General features: G+C 36.0%; 1 long non-coding RNA gene across 3 annotated transcripts in view; it reads right to left on the bottom strand.

Moving 5' to 3' along the window:
• Positions 1 to 22905, bottom strand: part of LOC116780803 — a 33553-nt gene extending 10648 nt beyond the window's left edge. Inside the window, exons 1-3 of one of the 3 annotated variants that reach the window (XR_004354637.1) lie at positions 22807 to 22905; positions 19329 to 19735; positions 18523 to 18600 (exon numbers count right to left, since the gene is read on the bottom strand). This is a non-coding gene — a long non-coding RNA (uncharacterized LOC116780803). Of the gene's footprint in view, positions 1 to 9172; positions 10882 to 18522; positions 18601 to 19328; positions 19746 to 22806 lie in introns of those variants that run through there. The other 2 variants (XR_004354636.1, XR_004354635.1) reach the window with 2 other exon arrangements.
• Positions 22906 to 23573: the final 668 nt, after the last annotated feature.

The following is a 23573-nucleotide window of genomic DNA, read 5'->3' as shown; positions in this document are numbered from 1 at the left end:
ATAGGAAGAGTTGTAAGAGTCTTGCTGCCTTCACTCTTTGACTTTTTCCCTGAAAAATGTCCAAAAGGGTTTGGGGTTTTCACACTCTCTCATTTATAGTGTTACAAATGAAAGATTGTGTATGAGTTCCAGATGACTCCATGAAAGTAATCCCAATAAAAACAAACAAGCAAATATATAAGATCAGATTCTTTAGCTTCTTGCAAGTAACATATTTTTGATACTTGAAGGAAGTTATATCACCTCAAACATGGTTATATAAAATATATGCACTGAACAATGCTTTAATAGCAAGTTCCCTATCCCTTTCTCTGAAGATTTTAAAGGTTCTGTATTGCTATTCATTATATTTGTAGACTGAACACTCTTTCATATTAATTAATCTGCTGAATTTCATTCTTACATAATTTTACTCTGAAATAATATAAATATTAAAACACTATTAAATACATTCTAGCTCATGTTATTAGATATATTTCACATCTATCTTTTGTCTTTTTTTTTTTTTTGTTTGGGAGCAGGCAGGGCATGAGGGTTTAGTTTGCAAGTCTTTTGTATTTCTGCTAATGTAAAATGACAGAGTCTTTCATAATTCTGCCAAAACATAAATTCTTTAGTCTATTAAAGGCTAGAAGTTGCATCCGCATAAAAATGACAAAATATATCACACTGATATTGACAGAATAACTATAATGCAATGGAGATGTGTCTTAATTACAACTCCCTCCCAGACAGACTGAGCTTCTCAATGTAATTTTAATTCTTTTTGTCTATTAAATCTACAACCACTTATTACTATTGCTATATATCACATCAGAAGACTACTCCCTTCAGGAACTGCCATTTTTAACAAAAAAATTGCCTTCTCACCATGCATTCCCTTATCATCAGGATTACTGCCAATGAGTTAAATCCAAAAAATGTTACACTGCAGAACACTACATCCATCAGCAAAACAGGAATCCTTAATGTAAGGAATGTAGAAATATCTGTTTACTAACTGTTAGAAGTGACACACTAGATTCTGTACATCAGAGAAACCTACAGAGTTGCCTTTACTTTAAACAAAAAAGTGTCTTCTTATGTTTTTTTCTGACTCGTTTTTCTCAGTCATCATATGGAGGCTAATGACATATCAATAATTTGTTTTCTGTAAATTTTGTGTGCCCATTTTAAAATGAATTTGCTAGCTCTTTGTGTATTTCTGCTTCAACTACAACTATTCATATGATATCAAATTTGATCCATATATCCAATGCCATTGAATATTATCATAGTAGATAGTTAAACCAGGCTGACTGGCCTTGGGTCCAGGAGAAAAACAATACTTAAGTGTAATTTCAGACTTACATTTATACAGCCACCTGGGTACCCCTCTCTTTTTTCAAGTTGCAGTTGATTTGACAAAAATTAGGAGGAATATATAGAAAAATTTTTTTAAAAAAATCAAGGAGTCCTTGTTTGTCTCTTGTTAATGTTTAATTCTGGTGATCTCCCAACAGTTTGCATCAATCTCTCCAACTTTCAAACAGCAACATGCTTGATATGAACTACAGCAACTGTCTGAACATTTAGGTTGTCTTTTGGCTTCTTTATCATTACGCCTACTAAACAAACAAAAAAAAGTCAGGGTGCTTGTACACAGAAAGCACGTGGCAATAAAACAATTGATAGAGTCAATGGATTCTTCTTTCATCTGTGTACACTGTCTCTTACTTCAATGGTAACACCTTCGGGACAGGAGTCAGCTTTCTGCCCCAGATTTGGAGACATGCAGTCTAACACTGTAGTTTGTACTTGTTTCTAGGTAGTACAGAGAAGAATAATAATAACTATAATACATTGCTAGCCCAACATCAGAGACCATAAGTCCTGTTAAGAACAAATATTCTAAGCTAGACAGAGAGGAGTAGAAATTACAGAACGATAAACTGAACAGTAGAGTAAGGTGAGATATGTGTAAGTAGGAGATAATAATTACCACTACAACTCAGATAAAACTATTCAGAATAAATGCATAAAAATGCCAAGTAATTTTTCAGTTATTATTGCTTATAAAATATATGCTGGGAATGAGAAACTTTAATCATAAAAAGAAAGCAGAGAAGAGATATTATCCTGGTGTCTCACACTCAGTGATGATATTTACTCAGCAAGAAAGATAACACAAGAACGAGAACAAGAAACAAAAAATAACACAGGAAGAAAAAACATTATAAAAGCAAACTATCTATGGTGCTGTGGGATCACCTAATATCAGACTCACAAAGGCACTGCTTGATATACACCTCAGAGGATTTTTCAGAAATAGCACAGGTGAATGCCCTTAAAATATCGTGTTCTTACCAAAATACCATCACCTTAACATATCACGTTCTCCTGTATCTTTCTGGCTTTCTGAATCCATGCTGGAGATTCCAGGAAAGAGAGAGGAACAATGTCTTATATTTATACACACATATACACCAGGTAATAAATTCATACTAGAACTACTGTTCTGTGAGATGGAGTCCTCCCACAGATCACCCATGTGTCACCTTTCTGCTCCTTCAGCAGCAGCACAAAGGAGAGAGACACTTGCCTTTTCAAGCTGTACTCTTTGATCAAATATTTGTCCTTCCAGGAAAAAGACATAAGCCTGATCTCAGGTGTTTTGGGGGTTGGTTCAACACATGGGTAGACAGTGAGACCACGTTTGACAGGTTTAACCAAACATCAGGGAAATTCTTTATAGAGTCCAACCCCAGCTAAAGAAGGGGGTTTCACACAAATTTTAATGAAAATCTTATTAAATATTAAAACATAACGTGTCAGAATGTTTCAATCCAAGCAATTAATGATTTAAGTACTGTCAGATTGCATTTGTTCCTGAATAATGAAATGAAAATCACATTTGTTGCATTGATTATGTCAAAAAAATTAAATAGTTTGATGGATATTATTAAAGTTTCACTGAGTGTTAGATTATGTTATTGTTTACCTTGAGTGAACACGAGGTATTCACTGGGCCTGCGCCCAACCTGTCTCCAGAGGGAAAGGGGAGGAGGGATGGGGGAGAAGAAGGGAAAAAACTATGAAAACAGAAACTGCCAAGAAAAGCAGCTTTATATGTACACAGAGAGGAAGAAAAAAATTATAAACACTATACACACAGAGAAAAACTAACAACAAAGACTACTTCCCACAACAAATGCTTTTCTCCCCCGAAGTAGCAGAACCACACAGCTACCTGGAAGAGAGAAGGACCTCACTTCCTTCTCATCTTTTATATCTGAGCTGACATAACATAGTATGGAATATCTTATTGGTGAAATATACATCAGATGATCTATTCTAGTTCCATTTCCCTCTCAGAGAGGGTAACAAATCCACTACATATTATCAGTCATTTAATGAAAGATATAATTTTAAGCCCTTGTAGGTAGTCTTATTGACGTAGAATAGAATAGAATAGAATAGAATAGAATAGAATAGAATAGAATAGAATAGAATCAGGTTCTTCACACAGAGTATTGTTGGGCACTGGAACAGGCTCCCCAGAGAAGCGGTCACCTCACCAAGCCTGCCAGAGCTCAAGAAGCTTTTGGACAATACTCTCGGGGACACGGTGTGACTCTTGGGAACAGGTCTGTGCAGGTTTAAGGGTTGGACTTGATGACTGTGGGTTCCTTTCAACTCATCCCTTTCAACTCATCATATTGTGTGATTCTATGATTCTGTGGTTCTGTAACATTAATAATTAAGCAATATAATAAATAGACTAGAACAGAATAGAATAGAATAAAATAACGATGAAAGCTGTGTAACAAGAAATCAGAATTTTATTGAAGGAGAGCTGAATAAAAAGGCAGAGAATGGAGCAAAGTAAATAAATAAAGAACAATGTGACATTTATTAATACATTTTTGTAACTATTTGCATTCCAGACACACTTTGTTTGTTTGTTTTCAGGAATTCAATTACCTTGCAACATGCTTGACAGTACAACCTGGAAACTGAAATCAATTCCCAGCATCAAACAATTCCCAGAGAAATAAAACCAAAACAAAAGACATAGTCTGATACAGAAAGATTTAAACTTTATTAATAAATAGGAGTGCTGGTACATAGCTTAGACAGGTTAAATGAGTAGATTTTTCAGACACTATCAACATTCAGTAGTAACAGTAGATATAATAATGAAAGTTCTCAATAAATAGAGTTTATAGGACCAGTCTTGAGTATTTGTTACCCCAACATGCATGACCATGTATGTTAGACTTCAGTTTCCAAGGCCCACAGTCTAAAATTCTTTTTCCAAATTAAAATCCATTTTATTATGGAAAAAATTTCCCACACCTATGATGCTGGGAATTGATTATTATTTATTTTCCAGATAAGCCAATAATTTTAGACATTACATCTCCCAGTGGAATAAGATTATACTGCTTTCAATGGGGGCTCCCAATCTTCCTACTAAAATTGTTCCATCTCGTGTTGACAAAACATGCTGAAATTCAACTATAGGGTAAACACTCTAATCTTTTTTATTACTCTCAAACTCTAACTCTCAAACTCAACAAATATTTCAATACACTAGAATTTTTATTATTTTTTTTTGAAAAAAGGAACTACTTCAGAAATGGAATTGATGACATAATCCCAATGCCAGTTATACAGACCTATCCTAAGAGCTAAAAGACCAGAACTGACCTCAGACTAGGGTGGAAATTGGATCCAATTCTCCATCATCTTCCATAAGCATCTTAAATGCAGCGATTTAAAAAGGAACCCTTCTTCCAGAGCTTTGCAGTTTCAGCTTTTATCCATATTTTCAAGATTAATTCATTTTTAAATACTAGTTTTTATTTAAATAGAGTATAACAATGAAGACCACAGGTCTGGAAGTTTCTGAAAATTCAGCTAGTTAAATCAGAAACTGGAAATACATTATACACCACCAAAAAAAAAAAAAGTTCATTCTGATAAGACTTTGTCATGATAATTCAAAAATGCCACAGTGAAACTGTGTCCTTCTGCAGCCAATAACATTGAAAAAGTGGATCTAGTATTTTTTAAAGTGATAGGAATGCTTTGAGGACACCTGTAACAAAGCAGCCCAGACATAAAAATAGCTGGTAAAAAGCAATGATGCTCAGCACAGCAAAAATTCTTCAAATAATGCAGAGCTGGACAAGACATTCACCCAAATCTGGCAGAATCCTGCTCTCACTATTTTAATGAGCCACTACATGTAAACTTTGCATTATGTCACTTTTTATATCATTGTGATTACAGTTATGTTATATATTCTCAACTGTAACAAGGGCACATCTGATACCAACCAGGTGTTGGTAGTTCTGTAATACCACCAGCAGCCAGCTCTGGGGAGGATCCTGCAGATTGACAGCAGATAGGTAATAATGGACAGCTCCCCTGGCCAAAACTGTCCTGATGTAGCTGTTGCTTCCCAACAGATTGGTAGGACCTCAGCTCTCCAGCCTGCTCCAGGTGACACGGAGAGCAGCCTCCACCAGGATCACAAAACGTGATAGTCCACTGCCTCTGCAATGTCCTTTCTCCAGAAACAGCCTACGTGCTTCTGCTGACTGTGCTCTGGAGTCACAGCAGCAGTGTCCATGATTTGAGACTTTCAGCAGCAGCAGCAGCGTGCTGGGTGTCCATGAGCACATGGGTCTGACAGCCCAAGGCAGGCAGGCGCACTGGGTGACCTGTGGGACATCCTTAGGGCCAAGCATGGGCACACTAGAAACACATGGTGAATAGCCTCAGACACTTCAACCTTAAGACTGCTCCTGATCACAGTGCAGCAACAGGGTAAATACTTGGCCAATAATACACCTTAAAGTTGAAATTACATACTTTCATCTTATCTTAAAAAAAACCCAGTTCACATCAAAGGAGGCTTTTTAATTCTCTCCTTAAAAAATAAAAGTTTTACTCCAAATATATGTTATAAATGTTAAAAATACTAAAAAAATAGTAGCAGTAAGTATATATAATTTTTAAGGGAGGCTGAGTAGAATGAACAGTTAATTTTTTAAGCATCTTACAAAAACTCCACTAAAACCTAAAAACTCTACTAATATAATTCACACACTTTTCCTATATTCATCTTTTCCCAGTAGCATTTTGCGCTTATCGTATTAGAGCATGTTTTAACACAGAAGATAGGAAGGGTTTAGATACACATAAAGCACCAAATAATAACTATCACATTCGTTTCAGTTGGCAGCATTACTTTCAGGTTCAGTATATTCAATGTGGAAAGTAAAACCACTCATAGAATGCAAAAACTGTTAATCCATGTTATTTTTGATAACTTCTAACTGTTATTACTCTGCAATGTGAAACCCCTCAGGAGTAGAGAATGACAGATGTAATAAAAAAAAAGACAACTTAGTCAAACACATTATTAAATTGCATGAAAATTCAGCATGCACAGAGTCTTTCCAGGTGTTTTAAAATCCAGACTCATTGCAAGATAAATTAAGTGTGCATGCTGTACACTGAACACCAAACTTCTTCACTGGCATGGGAAGATGGGGGGAAAAGGGCAGAAAAAGCAACTGATATTCAAGACCTGAGAGGTATATAAAATGCCAGGAAGGAAGCCATTATTTACTGACATGCCAGGCAATATTTGTAGTTTATTCCTTTTAGCTGCTAAATCTAGATTTCTGGGAAAGCTTAAAAAGAATTTAGGTGCAGAAACCTACAGCTGAAGACATAACAGCATTTCTTGAGTTTCACTGTGTTATACTAGTTTTGAAAATTTCTACTCCTAATCCATCTGTGTTTTCAAATCTACATCTATTATCCAGAGACAGCAAGCAACAGTAGAAAATTAAAAAAAAAAAAAAAAAAAAAAAAAAAAAGGGGGGGAAAGAAAGAGCTGAAACTTAAAACAGAGAGGTATAATAGCAGTGTCATTAAACTTGGTGACAAAGCCCTGTTCAGAGCATCCCAAGCAGCACATACAACAATAAACCTCTTTCTGCTGTTGTAAAAAATTGTATCTTATACACACAGAGCCTGTCACTGTTTACAAATACTACACATTGCTAGCTGATATACTGCAGACAACTCTTATTTCAACTTACATAAAACTAAAAAAACCAAATACAATTTTACGCTAATGGCAAATACTGAGTTTTGAGGTACTGTCACCATGCTTTGTGAACATGTGCTTTTTCACATATAGTTGGACCCTTATTTGCAGCATATTTGCAGCATATTTGCCATTATAAAGGATTTTGTTCTCCCAAACTGCTTGAAGTCACTACAAGAATAAGTTTTGTGGTCTAGGAGAGCTAACATAGAAGCCTTAGAAGAACATCTTACTTTGCCTGTCCTGTGGAGCAGCACTGCTTGAAAACCAGGGAAATTTACCAGCAGTCCAAGACACCTTTATATTCCTATTCTTTGGAATAATTATGAACTTGCTAACCCAGTTTTTTGTGTGTAAAGCTTTACATCCCTTTTGATCCTTTCTGTCTGTGTCCCCCACTTCCCTGTCTTCTCTTCTACATTAGTCATAGGTGATTACAGGGCATGGGTTACAGAGGTTTGGAGATGGTATTAATCTGTGTCAAGTGGTGACCTGAGGAAATCTCTAGCTCACAAAAAAACTAAGACTTATTTTTTAAGCCTAGGACCAGGCAATGAACCTTTTAACTAAAGAAGATGCATTACCAACCTTCAGAAATATAGGAAGATTAATAGTTTAATTATTCTATTATCATGATACATTTTTAAAGTCTGCTCACATGCATCCAGAGCTAGCTTTGCACAGAAATGAGGCAGAGAATTAAAATAAAGCACAATCATTAAAACCAGAACCCTGAGGTATATCAGCTCACAGAAAAAAAAACTCCAAAGAACCTTTCTGAACCCAGAACTCAGTGAAATTATTTCATTTGCAGCTGCCTATTCTACCTTCAGTTTAATGAAGTAAAATTAACAGCTGAATTAATAACTTTTTCCTCCAGATTTCCTTACTACATTCACAGTGTCTCAGAAATGGTACAGATTATTTCATGAATGCCAGTTGCAAAATATATAAAAACAACTTCAGTTTAGAAAAGCAACCAGCAGAGAAACTGGCAGAGAAAAGTGATAGCTTGAAATAGCATTTGCTGCTACTTCTGATTTTTAGACATTAGATCTCCAAATAAGAGAATTAACAAAACCATATATTCTGGGCAACTAACATCTAAGTTTAAATACAGACTACTATTAGGGCATATTTTACAAAACTAACTAGTGCACAGATCAGCAGTAATACTTCATGACAAAGAAAAAATAACACTATAAATACCAAATTTATATGACTAAAAATAATCAGGATCAGAAAGCCATGCACACACACACGCAGAGATAATTGTCAGCTTCAAAGTCCCCTAATTTTCTACTTAGCAAAGATTATACAATTATTCTTTAATAATACAAAGATACATTAAATTATTTGTTGCTATTTAAAATTATCCTGCAGAATAACTGTAACAGTCTTCCTCTGTGGTACGGTTTAATGGTGGTGTGAGGGCACCTGCATAAGATAATTAGTCATAGAAACATTGAGAATGTTCACTTCAATTTTGTGTGTGTGTGTGTGTGTGTGTGCACTTTGAAACAGTGGAAAGTTTGCTACTCAGCTATTGACTTTTCCCAAGCAGGTATAAACAAGTTTGATTCTGGTGAATCACTGTTTTCTAAAACTGGATCTTTCCTAGAAAGGCACAGTTACTCAAGTAATAATCTCATTATTATCTGCATGAGTTGAATTGTCAGACAGGTGGTATAAACTCTCAAAAAGAATTGATAAGATGAATTGTGCAGGTAAAATAGTAGTTCCATCTTCCCATATATTCACATTAAAGAGTTAATTGTATCTCACAGAAGTGTCATCTACAACAATGCAGAAAACAATTAAATCATCTCTGTACTTGTGTTGTAATTACAGTATTGTATCTGGTTGTGCCATTTGTGCTTGTCAGATGTGGTCAGCAATTACCTTGAATTTTGAAAATGGTTGAAATGTGGATATATACCTCTGAGATTTGATGCTGGTATCAGGTTCAAATTATAATAGGCATCAGAAGTCAAACCACAGGAGCACTGTGCCCAGAACAAATTCACAGGAGCACTGTGCCCAGAACAAATTTACTGAGATCAGAACTCCATCCAGGTCTGGGAACTGTAGCCAGTTATCCTTAACTTTGGGTACAGGAAAGCACTGAACAAATTGGCTTCACATTCTGCTTTGTCTTTCTATTTATATAAAATATTATAAATCCAAACTGACTAAAATTTTGCAGATGTACTTTATCTGGAGTAATCATTGGCATTTCCAAGTTGTCAGATATAATTGCAGGTATAAATATATAATCACAATTCTCTTGATTTTTTTTTTTTAAATCACCTTTTCATTACCTGTGTCAACCCATGCTGAGCATTTTCCAAGTAAGAACTCAAAGTATTTGCAGATTATGCAGTTTATAAAGGCAAAAAAACTGTCTAGTGCTACATCATATTCTAGCACCAATAACCTAAAAAGCGTAGTTGTTAAAACTGTAAGCACAATGCTGACAGCTGGCTGAGAGCAGCTACTGATGATATAGCACATACTGTTGTCACTAGATGCCTAAAGCAAGAAAACAGGTTTCACCAAACACAATACATGAATGTAAAAAACAGTAAATATTAACAAGCATGGTGAAATATGTAGTAAATACCTGCAGGCCACAACTTGAAACTGAATTACTGTAAGAGGAATGGACGAAATACAAATAAGCTGAAGGCATTGCTACCACACGTGCAGGCTGCTCAGTGCAGTGAGAGAAAGCAGGACACCGCATCCAGCTGCAGACTCTGCTCCACACACGCATTGTCTGTGCCAACAAGACGAGTGCACAAGGCCACAGCAAGTGCCTGCGAGCAGTACCGGCCACCCTGCACAGAGTCAAATTTCTTTGCTAAAGAGGAAGTAGATACTGTGAAACATCAGCTCACCAAACTAAAAACAGTGTGTGCTGTCAGCAACCTGAACCACCAACACTGCGCAATACACAGCTTTTGGGCCACATTTGGCATCGCGTCAATCCCTTCTCATTGAGCTCCCAGTCACCACACTGAAATGAGGTTTCATTCCCATGTACACTAGCTTCTACTAGCATATTCCTACCAGACTGATCACTGCACTTCGCATCACATGCAGGTATGGTGGATAATCATAAGGGTAAACTGTTCTTAAAACTCAATCTGACTGTAAGACTGCCTGTAAGACTGCTCAGAAATTTGACAGTGCAAAAGCGACACTTCTGGGGGATCTAGAGGATTTTCTAGCAATTTCAGAAGTACGACATGCTTAAATATGTCATACTGAAGAATGTTAGATTTTTGGTGTGATGTAGTCAGTAAGATTGTATAAGGGCTAATGAACACCGACAATACATCATCAACTTGTTGACAGGTATATGAGGAAGACAACACTGGCAGCAGGCAGAGATTATGACAGTGCAGTAATAATTACACCGTACCAAGCAGCAAAAAAAAACCCTGAGAAGCTGACAGACTGCAGTGACTGACCTTCACTATCAACATCTTTTTTTAGGGTCTATTCCCGGATTTGCACACTTACTGTAACACCCTTGCGCTGCTATGTAAATTTGAAGATTGCCTTGTCTTGTCCTGTAGCTCCTAAATTTGGGGACAAGCAAATGGTATATATGGGAGTCCTAACCAACAGAAGCATTGTGAATATTAGTCTCTTACTTTAATTTAAAAGAATTAATTTTAATGAAATAGCTCCTTTTTTCTCATTTTTGTTACCTTTGTAGATGATTCCTTCCCCAAGTGCAGACTTGATCCTTCACGCTGGAGCTGAATGACCACAACAAAACAGAACAGTAAATATCTAAATGCTCTACTTGTGGAGGAGGAATGAGGCAAGAAACTGCTCCGAATTATGTTACTGGCTCAAGTTAAATTACCAAGAACAAATTGAGAAGGTGCTCATTTTATAATGAGTAAAGGAAATTAAAGAAGGACACAGCAGACCATTTGAGAAATCTCTAACACCAAGAAGGGAATAACGTATGTTCTTTGCTAATCTGATTTGAACAGTTGTACACAGGCATACCAGCTGTAGAGGAAAGAAATTGCATAAAAATTCAGTCACTGAAGTCCAAGTAGTAGACAAGGCCAAAAAAGGTCACCCAAAGAGATATTAATGGCTCAGCCTCTCTTTCACTATTTGACAACTCTTTTTAAACACAGTTTTTGTAGCACTTTGCACCCTTCTTCATTCGTTCTTAAGTCAGTGTTCAATGAGTAGATGGGTCAGAAAAATTGATTAATAATTCTGAGAATATTGGGGCAATCTGCCACTTTGTGTCTACTGCAATATTGACGACACTTGTGTACATTTTACCAGGTAGGCACATATTGCACAAAAATGAAATTAGTGTAAACTGGTGAAACTCTATTGAAGCTGTTGAACTTAGGAACCTAGACTCAAGCCCTCCTGTGACACAGGAAGGCCTGGCATAACAGGTATACTGTATTATCTATGGGAGCTATAGTCCTGTCTCCTGATATTGCTGAACAGAAAATATAGAGTTTAAAAAAGAATTTTTAGGCTACTCTCATGTTCCAAAGTGACAAAAGCCAGCAACAAAAGCTGGCTATCAGTGGACTATATCTTCTCTCCCTCTAAACAGGACCTTACGAATTCCAACATAACAGAAAATCAAGTTGAGTCCCCCACTATTTAACTTTTTAAACATAAGTAGTCTGGGTGCATACAGATATATCAATCATTTATTCCAGTGGCATGTTTGAGATGCCAGATTTCAGTGTACCAGATTTTCAGACAGTGATCTGATTGTTCTCTCTCTACCAATTCTGAGGACACACCCCTACTGCAGAGAATAATAACTTACTTTATGTACTTAATTATTTATGTATTTTATTCTAGCAAGGATTTTACCTTTTCCAGTAACTAGAGTCTGCAAAGATGGAAAGATTATTTTTTAAAACAAACAGTAATCTTGTTTCTGACTAAAATTTAAAGGATATCTGTACACATCCACACAGCTCTTACTTCAGACAGTACCAGAGCTAGGCTTATTATTCATTTCCCATGGAAAATAAGATCATAAATAATGCAATACCAGAGACTTGATCAGAATAGCTTTTAATAACACAAAGTGACAAGAATAGGTATCTCTTTGCATACATTATCATTACAAGGTAAATAATGTATCACCTTGGCTAAAATCAGTGATTGGCTGTTTCATTTCAGCCTTGGGGCAGAGGATATATTCCTGCTCATTTTTAAAGCTATTGCTTCCATAAGAAAAAAAATTGGACATTTCTTCATCACTAATACATAATATTCAACTAGTTGTATCAGCTTTATAGAGAGCAATATCTATGCTCCCAGGTCACTAAGGTAGCCACACTTTCTGACTTAGAATATGACCCAAGACAGCAAATTAAGACACCAATTGATAAAGCATTAATTAAAAACCAAGGCAAGAATAATTACTACATTTAGTGTCTAGAATTATTTACATGTAGAGGTCACATTTTCTTCGTATCTTTGTGAATAAATGCATACACATACACGTATGTGTGTGTATGCACACACACACAAACACCTAACACCCGATTTTAAGAAAAAACTCATATTTCTTTCCAGCACAGACATTTTCTAGTGCAATACTTGACTATAAATTCTTTCCTATCACAAAGTTATCAGAAGCTGCTAATATTTTCCATCCCAAAAGAAATCTTGTAAAGTAAATTCTAGCTTTGCATTTTGCGTCTTTCATTCTGTCAGAGCAATTAGTGCAGTTTTGGGCTAATCAGTAATGTTCCAGGTGAAAAAGCTGTCATTTCACCAGAGACTTCTGGTGACATAACAAAATTCAGGGCAGCCATTTCATAAGAGAACATCTCTACAGTTTCTTCCACTCAAACTGTCAGTTAAAACATGGTTTTACTGCATAACTGACACCAAATTAATAACAGAAGAGCTGTCTAACTTCGGAGTCATGGCATATGACAAATTACTGTGTGACACCTTGGCAAAAGAAACATTCCAGTACCCATATATTATCATTTTCCATATCAAACTGCACTATACTACCATAAAGGTGCTGGCAAATTCCTCATCGCATTAAAAAAAAAAAAGAGCTGCTGGCTGCTCTAGTTTAGGTGTGATTCTAGTGCTCTATAAACATAAACATGCTTAAACAGAGCTTGAAAGTCCACATTCAGTACCTGACTTCCTCACAAGAAACAACCAGGATGGGAAATTTTTAGACTAATTCTACCCCTAGTTATACAAACGTCTTGTGTGACTCCTCTCTGGATTAGGAATGCCTTGGTAAATCAAACAATGGCTTTTCGCTTGGTTTAACACTTGGGTTGAATGTGCAAAGAGCTGATTCCCATTCTGTTGGGTTAAAAATCCTCTCTGACCACCTCATGAATGCTAATAATTTTGTCCCATCAGATTTGTCTTCCCCAAACAATTTCTGAAAAACATTGACCAAGAAAAAGGATTTAGTAAAGAATATCCCATTTTTACCTGTTTTCTCTTGTACAAATGCAGAGCAAGTATTACCTCCTTCCTGCAAAAAAATCCCCAAAAAAACCAAAAAAACCCACAAAATAAAACTTATATTTTAAAACAATTCTTAAAATTGATCTTATTTCCCACATAACTTTAAAAAATCTTGACATGATAGCCCCTACAATTTTCAGCTAAACAGCAAAAATCAGAGAATTACAGAATCATGGAATCAATTAGGTTGAAAAGACCCCTAAGGTCAAGTACAACCTGTGGCCAAACATCACCATGTCAACTAGACCATGGCACTAAGTGCCACATCCAGTCTTTCCTTAAACACCTCCAGGGATGGTGACTCCACCACCTTCCTGGAGAGTCCACTCCAGTGTCTAATCAATCTTTCTGGGAAAGGGTGTGAACTACGTAACATTTTTTCTCTCTGAAATCATAAAAGTATTCTTAACCCAAACTTAGGGTATTAACATAGGGATCATTTTCATTTTCTGGTCAACTATTGTAGTTAAATATTACCTTTTTCCAAGTACACCTAACCCGACATCATAGAAACAAAAAAGTGATGCAGAATGTCTTTATATGGGAGTGGTTTGACAAAAAGAATAATTTACAATCTATATACTATTAGTACGTCCAAATCTCTTGAGGAATATATCCCAATGAACTACAAAAGAAACAAGCTCATAGGGGTGTGTATTCCATTTTTAATCTGTCCAGTTTAAAATTTTTGAAAATGTATCATGATTGCAAAGACAATGAGTTTAGTACTTTCCTAAATAAACTGTCTTTCTCATGGAATAAAAAGAAACCAGGAAATGTTATACACGTTTTCAAAAATACACTTAAAAGTCTGAAAAATAACATATATTCTTACACATCTCAAAATAATTATTGTCTTTAAGATTCTAATTAAAAATCTAATTAATTCTAATTAATAGGGTTTTATGAAAATTTACTACATCTCAGTAAGATTTTGTCCAAGTAAGTTAAACTCACTAATGATCCATGGTAATGATATTTACACGCATGGAAAATCAGTGTTTTGGAGAATGTAACTACCCTGAATTGAGAGTATGCTGCAAAAAGACATTTCCAAAATAATTATCCTTAAATAAAACAAAATCTAAAACTAGCCTAATGCATGAAAATAAAAAGAAGGCATTTGGCCAGTTGGACACTGTGCTGCTCTGGTGAAAGATCTCTGGTGAAAATCCAGTCAGCAGGGAAAATTATTCCCTAAAAACATGAAGATTTTTATCTAAATGGTAATCAGGAACCTCCAGATTCAGCACTCATTTCAATTCCAATTCTAAAGGGTTTACTTCAAGAGATGAACTCCTGACAGCCACAGAAGGATGAGAACCATGAAGTTTATAACAAAAACATATGAAAATAATTTTTCTCATTTAAAATTTAAAAATTACAAGTTAATAAATTTATTATGCACAATGAACTTCACATGTGCTTAATAGTAGAGTTTATAGTACTAAACTAAATACACATGAACAAAGAAGTCTTTCAGCATGCAATGTGAGGAGTAAAGCCAGTTAATCCAACCTCAATTCCAGAAAGGAGAAAAAGGTTTTTGGAACATAATCCACTGGTGTTTTCTAATAAGAAGCCCAAATGAGTGTAAAAGGTGCTTTTAAAATGTGTGAACATCTGGACCCTGCTAAATGAAAACAATGTTATGTAAACAAGAAATAAAAGGTTTTCTTCGTCTCATGTCTTTGCTAGAGAGAAATTAATTTTCTTGACGTGAATACATTGATGCAATTGATAAAAGTTTTAGCTGGCATAGTTCTCCATATGTGTAACTTAGAACTGATGCAGTTTTGCTATAATAAAACAATAAAGGCTAGGTTCTGCCAGGATTGTAGTGGGTTGGCAAGTTCTAGGGGTCTCTGCAGAGTTCCTTTGCTCAATCTCTGTATATTTTTGAGCCAAAAATTCACAAAGAAAAATAAAGTGTTTCTTCTATGACAGCTATGACAGCAGGCAGAGCTCACAATATCTAGCAGAGAACTAGAGAGAGTTCTAATCTCAATTCTGAAGCATTAAGACCCCTGTGTGCAGATAGAAACCATCTTCCAGTTAATTTCTCATACTGTTTAGAAAAATATTAAAGCTAATTCATGAACTGAAACAAAACACTTCAATTGCTGCAGGCAGATTCCAAGTCTGCTACACATACACTACGGTCATAGCAAGATAGCAGGCTGTCTTCTACATCAGAATCACTTCCTCACTCTGCCTCCTGAGCTGCAGAACTCCACAAAGGCCTCTTTTGGAACAGTGAGCTCTCAGCTGACCTTGCCAATTAGAAGGTGCTCCTTGACTATCTCCTCCCTTCATCATGTATGGCCACTATGACCTCACCATTCCATAAATTCAGTTAATTATGCAACATTACTCTGATGATCATTAACAAAGACAGAAAAACAAGTAGAGACAAACTTGAACACTCTAATAGATGAGGTAGATGTGTAGGTCATTATTGGTGCTTATTCCACGACTGAATTCTGTACAGATTGTAAAAAATGCCAGGTAGTCTATGTCAATGATGACTCTAGTCAGTGATGACCAAAAAAAAACCCAATCCAGCAGTCTTGAATTAATTGAAAATGTTGACTTGTACCCCCAGGCTGCTATATAACTGTGAAAACTGAATACAGTGTTCCAGTATCTTCTCCCTTTCTTATATTCTTTATATTATCACAGCAATTTCTCAATGTCCTGCCTCATGAGTATTTTAGGAGCCCCCACATTCAAGGCAGCTGAGCACCAGCCACAGGTAGACCTTTGTTTTGTGGAGGAGGGATGTTAAGCAAATCCGTAACGTGAATGGTGAGAATCTATTAATGAAACTTTTCTTTTTGTGTCTGTGGTCTTTTGGACTTATCCATTTCAGACTCAATTAGAATGGAAGAGCTTAACACTTTTACTTCTTTAGGGCGGACTATCTCCTTACTACCCATTCATTTCACACTGTAGAGGTTGCAACAGCCTTTTTTCCTCTTCAGTGTTTACTAAAACAGGGTATCCTTCTGACTCTGACTGAGTTTACTGGATTACACAGCACCCTAGAAAGCATCTCTGCTACTCTTCCTTAAAAAAACCCTATAGTTTGCCTGTTTGTATTATGAATTAAAGATCACTTGCAAAGTGTTGTTAAAATAGACTATCAGCTCCTAGTTCTGAGAATTCCAATAGTGTCTTAAGAGCACTGTAGTCATGAAAACACAGTTGCTCTTCTTTAAAGACTTTAATCTGCTTTAGTTTCGAACAAAAGACTTAAAATGAATGGAACTGTTGGAGTAAGTCCAGAGGAGGTCCATGAGGTTGATAAGGGAACTTAAGCATGTCCTCTACAAAGACAGGTTGAGAAAGTCGGAACTGTTCATCCTGGAGAAGAGAAGGTTGTGTGGATACCTCAACCTTCCAGGATCTGAAGGGGCCTACAGGAAAGCTAGAGAGGGACTATGCATCAGGAACTGTAGGGATAGAACAAGGAGTAATGAGTAAAAGTTGAAAGAGAATAGGTTTAGATTAGAATTAGGAGTAAACTCTTTACTGTGAGGGTGGTGAGATAGTGAAACAGATTGCTCAGGGAGGTTATGGATGCCCCAAATCTGGCAGTATTCAAGACCAGGTTGAGTAACCCGGTCTAGTGGGTGGTGTCCCTGCCCATGGCAGGGGCTTTGGAACTAGATGATCTTTAAGGTCCCTTTCAAACCAAACCATTGTATGATTCTCTAATAGCTATTTCAGGAAATTTATGTAACTTCTCAAAAACAGTAAATAAATCAGGTCCAGTAAAACATGTCACAAAGATAGTCAGCTAACGATGAGTCAATTATCTACTAGTCATGTTTGTATCGTGTGACATTCCCGAGAACATACCAGCTGCCAAAAATGTATTGTGCTTTGTACCAAATATATTTCTACATACCGACAACTACAATGCATTCAGAAGCTAACATAATGCTGAAGATAACATCAAATGCAGCAAACTTCTAGAATTTCTACTTGCCTAGTAAATTATGCAAAACTTCATCAACTTTTTTTTAATGCTCAAACAGTAGGATGCATACATGGTTAGGAAAAGTTTTCTCTGCTGTCAATCAAGAAATAGAACATCTAAGAACAGAATTAAACCCAATGCCTCACTGAAGTTAATAAAATTCTTTTAAATCACACTTACATTGATTTTGATACTGTTATTTATGTGAAATCAATATTAAGCATGGAGAAGAGTATTTAAGACAATAAGATCTTAAAATAGAGCGTTGTCTTCTGAATCATGGCATTCTGATAGAACTTAAAAATTAACTTTTTCTAAGTATTTAATAGAAGCTGAACTACATTTTAATTTTCATTTTGTCCAGAGTGAATTCAAGTACCTGTTGTTCTGGGATACTTATACAAGGACTGCAATGTGTAGGAAGATGCAGTTTCATGGTTGTCACACAAAGGCAAATGCTGTGCTATTCACATCTCAGCATGTGTTCTGGATAATCTGTTGGTACCCAAAGCAGCCCTTTGTTGCTTCAAAAGCATCTCCCTACCCCTCCCTCCATAAGAGTTTATCTCAGCTTCACGGTCATTGGCTGGGGGAGGAAGAGGACACAAAAGAGCTTCACATACTCTGTCAGATCTCAGCCCTTTTCCCCACAACATTGCCAAGGGTTGGCTCAGCAGCTCCAGGACCTTCCTAAGTGCAAACATTCCTGTGCAGCCCATAGTAGAGATTAGAGAGGTAAATAGCCTCCTTTATCTTGGGAGAGGAAATGAAATCAAGAATACCACTGGATACTAGTTTTTCAGTGCCCAAGCTAATTTTCATTGGAACAATGAAAAAATGAAAAGATGAAAAAATCTCTGGAAAAGGATTGCAACATTAGAAAACAGGGAGGAAATATATTTACCTGAGATTTTATACTTTCCTTCTTTAGTTCTGTTACGTGTGATCTAATGCATTCCATTTTCCTTATCCAATACTGCTTCTGTAAAGACAGAAAATTACCTACACTGTTTTCTTGGACTAGATAAGGAAGTTAAAGTAATTGTACTGGATTGGAGTAAAAACCCACATAACCTCTCTCTTAAAAAGCGGATGGATGAAGACAGTTACCAGAATAGAACAAGCTTACTTCTCCCAGACTTCAGTGCTTTGAAGATTTTGGACTTCCTGAGCCAATACTCATGTGATGTTGTCTTTAATAGCTATCAATGGACTGATCTTCCAATCAATAAAAATAAGGGGATTCTTCCTTTGTAAGTCAACATAACACAGCATCCTGATCTTTCAGAATGCCTGGAAAATTTATTCTCACAGTGTATCCTAGGAATTTTTAATATTTCACTTTCTCTTATTTTTTTAATAATTTCTGTTGAGCAGTTTAATTTTGCCTCTTCATCAAAACTAAGCCACTAGCAACACAGGAAAAAAAATAAAAAGGCTGCACATACGATGCCAACCCATAACATTGTTGTGGGCTGGCCCCAGTTAGCAGTCAAGCACCCACATAGCCTACACAGCCTCTTACTCACTCCCCACAAGTAGGAATGGACAAAAATAGGAAGAACAAGAGCAAAAAAACTCATGCTTTATCATCACAGGCAAAACAGACCCAACACTGAGAATTTAACTTAGTATAAAACATTAATTACTGAATTGAGTACTGGGAAACAAAAAAGAAACAAACACCTAAGGAAGACATCTTTTCTTCACCTTTCCTAGTCTCAGCTTTGCTTCAGGCATCTTCCTTCCCCATTCCCGGTCTCCATACCTGACCTTATTGCTGCAGGTTATACTCAGTCTCTTTGGTGAGGCAATAGGCAGTGCAGTAGGTTGGGGTCAGGGCACAGCATGTTCTCTCTGCCGCTCGTTTCTCAGTATTCTTTCCTGCTGCTCCTTCCTTCTTGTTTCCTCTGCTCCAACATGAGTCCTCCACAGGTTTCATTTCCTTCAGGTGTGACTGCTCCATCATGGACCTGTTCTTGGATCTTGCTGTTCCTTTCCCTTGGTCTTTATCACCATTTTTTAAAATGTGTTTTCACAGATTAGCTCAGCTGTGTCCTGTGGTGGTCCTGCTGTGGGGCCATCTGTAACCATCCATGTCAGAAAAACACAATGTCCTTGAGGAACAACAGTTGAAAAATAACCACAAAAATTTTAAAACTTTTGAGTCAGCTACCCACAGAGAAATAAAGAGGATATTAAGGTTACAATGTACTATAAGTCTATTTGATTTATTCAAAAAAAACCCACGCAATATATATATTCATTAATTTCTCTTCATATTTTTATGGCAATTTTTATTTACATTCTTGAAATCACATAATGGTTGAGTTTGGAAAGGTCCTCTGGAGGTCATGTGGTCCAACTTGTCTACTCAAGCAGGATCATTTAGAGCAAGTTGTCCAGAACCAGCTTTTAAGTAACTCCAAGGATAGAGACTTCACAGCCTCTTCAGGCAATCTGTACCAGTCTTCAAGATTATTCAGAGATATTTTTTTAGTTCTCCACACTTAAAATATTACCTCTTTCAAAAATATCTAGAATGTTTTAATTAAACAATTGTCATGATAGATTTCTACTCATTGAACCCACAGTAGCAATATTTTTCAGTTCCGCAGCTCAGAACCTGCCATTCCATGGGCCAACAATAAATTTACACCTCTACCCACTTGGTTCTCCCTCAGCTCTCATTTTGTCAGCTGACCTGAAATGACACATTTCTGGTTGGTGCTTTATGCAGTATATATTTGCATCAGGTCTATTTGAAGTGCTCGGTCCTCTACAAGGAGTGGAGTCTTTCTAGGAAGTGTATTACCTTTCTAAACTTTCAAAAGACCATCACATGATGTCTTTTAACATCTGCAAGCTTCTGAAAAGAGTTGGATGCAGTGACATATCCGAAGTTCCTACGTGGCATGTAACACTTGGACTAGAATCAGAACAGTCAACTATTTCTATGCATCTTTTATTTTTATCAATACCTGTTCATGAATGCCATTATTATTGGCCTTTTAATTTGCTTCCTCATCACTGGTTCCCTGGACACTATATGTATTTTTAATTCAAGTACTTCAATAGCCACACAGTTTTTAACATGATACATTTCATATTGGCTTCCCAAATCTTCGTTCGCGAAGACTGGCCATACAACATACTGGCTTAATACTCCTGTGTTATATTAGGAATCAGGAGAAATACTTTCTATATTTTAAACTTATATTTTCATTAACCAGGAGATAAGCTGATTCAGCAATGTTAGTAAAAATAGACAGAAGACGCTGTAATTTATTGTGGCTGCCACTAGTGAAAAGAAGGAAAGTCTTCTGAATAGAGTATATATTAATTTTGCACAATAGGACCTGTTTGTCTCATAAAGCCACTAAAAGAAACATATTGAAACACAGGAGTGCCTTGATATTATGCCAAACAAATATGAATACTTTTCTCAGTCTTTTCTCCTATTTTAGTATAAAAACTAGTATTTATTGAGGTCATGTCTTTGTTTAGGCAATCCCTTGAGAGAAAAATCACACTTAGTTTATTCAGCCTTGGACAGGAATTTTTTCCAGCATGGTTGCATTTTAGCAAATAGTCTTTACATCAAAAGTTCTGAATTATGCAATTAACTTTATCTTCTTGTGTCAGGCTAAGAGTCGCAGGTAATCCTCACCAAAATTATGGAAATATTCTCACTAATACAATCATTTTCTGTTCCCCATAGCCACATATTGTAAATTATGCAAATGAACAAAAAGAAAACAGCAGTTTATTTCATAATACACCCTTCACAGCTATCATTCATATGATAGAAAAGCTGTTAAGGCATGGAAATCGATAACATGCAAAACACAAAAGACTACTGATAAAGGAAAAAAATAAACAAAATTACATAAACACATGCTTCATCAAAATATTTCAGCAAATACTGTCTTTTTCTGCTGTATATGTGTGGTGCCAACTGTTGAATTGACTGCCAGATTCCCTACACACATAATTTCTACACTGTACATATAAAGATGTGATGAGAAAGAACAAACTTTTTGAGTTGTTATTTCTTCGGTCTTCTGGATTCATTTCGTCATAGTAGCACTCACTTTCATCAGTTCAGGTTATTAAACAGATAATATATCAGTGTCTGATATGGTGTCTGAAGCTGTTAATAGCTAATCTAAAGTAGGTAGTCTTGGCCTCAGGTCACACAGAACAAATTATTGAAGGCACATGTTGTGGTCTGAAGTTGGGGTACAGTATTTTGAAACAAATTTGATACTCTTCAGTGCAATCAAAAATTGCAAGTCTGATATGCTTCTCAGTTGCTTTTGGAGGAAATGGATGGTTACTACTCAAAGGTTACCACAATCCAGTGTTGGCTTACATCATGACATCTTTACTTGTCATGATAATAATGATATTTCCATGATTCAGTATAGAATCTTTAGATAATAACTATTATTACATGCTCTTCCATACACTATTTCCTCAGGGAAACACAACCTCCTCTCAAAGATGATTTGTCTTTTAAAGCTGAATAGAATTTTATCAACTGCTGCCACATATTCTGGGATATTTTTATACCCCAGACTACCTGTTGGATTATTCTAATCTTTTCTTATCATATATAGCTCAGAGCTGAAGGCAAATTTGCTACACTGTCACAGTATTAAGAAGGCTTTGGCACAAGACAACAGGACCCATTCAACTTCCTAAGAATGCCGTGCAGTGTATTAACTGTTTCAAATTAAATAATTACTTTCCCACAAATAAGTATTAATCTTAGTGTCAGGTTATCAAAATTTAACACATCCAGAGAACATTATTGTAAGAATATGGCAAAAAAAATTTAAAAGACAGATTTCTACCAGTTTCTTTAAAAACATTAAAATACTATAGTTAAGTTACTGATAAGGCTTTTAAATGTATATGGGAATAAGAACTGGTGTGAAAGAGTTTTCCCTTTTTCTGAAGCAAATTTTCCCAGTCTGGCAAATTGTTTAACAAATCTGAACAGCACTACACATAGCAACATAGTAAGCCAACATGTATTCATGGCTTGCAAGATGTCCAGGTTAATAGAATTATATAAACATTCATCAGAAAAAGAAGGTATTGTATTTTAAATTCTTCAAAACTAACAAATTACAAAATCAAAAATACATCAACACAAAATAATCATTTAAAAATTACCTACTTATCATCAGGAAATTCCTTAACATCGATTAGTATGCAAATCTCATGCCTTGCTGAGACTGGTTTTTGAAATGATGGCAAATGCATGCATCCTGCTTACTCACTGCGGGGACTGTTCAAGGAAGAGAACATCTGCAATGTTGAATCATGAAGTTGTTACCATAGTAACATGCCTATCTTTAAAACAAACAATGTTCTTACAGTGTTTACATTTATTAAAAAACCTGATCTCAATGAACCTGATCTTACCTGATGGCATCTCTTTTCTGTATCCTCCATATTTACTACTCAAATCTTTTTTTTAATATGAAATCAAAGGCTATCTTGCCTACATATATCTTTCCCTATAACAAGCCTGAATTGTTTTTAGAATATAAAATTGATTATTTTATTCTTTTAGCACTGAGAGCATACTAGATACTTGTGGGCTAGCGCATTTGTTCAATATTTTTCATAAAGATTGCTCTGAAGGAAAGTATCTATTCTTCTCCTTTCCAATAACAAGCCATAACAAGGATGTCTCAAGCATACACATAATCTGAAGTCCCAAAGAGGATTCTTATCTTCCAGTTAATATCTTCATAAGCCCCTTTTCATTGTGTTCTGCTTCCAAACAAAGCCTTGCTCAGTGAGCTCACCAACCTATGTAGCTGCACACAAAACACCTAAATCTAGAGACCTGGTGAAGTCGAGAGTTGAAAAGTAAATCTAAGCGACTTAGAACAATGCATCAAAAAATGAGATTATTTACTTTTTAAAATCAAAGTC

This window comes from Chiroxiphia lanceolata, chromosome Z (genome assembly GCF_009829145.1).
Source record: "Chiroxiphia lanceolata isolate bChiLan1 chromosome Z, bChiLan1.pri, whole genome shotgun sequence".
NCBI classification, from domain to species: domain Eukaryota; kingdom Metazoa; phylum Chordata; class Aves; order Passeriformes; family Pipridae; genus Chiroxiphia; species Chiroxiphia lanceolata.
The sequence above is the reverse complement of the archived record's forward strand: the minus strand, read 5'-3'. Positions and strand labels throughout refer to the sequence as shown.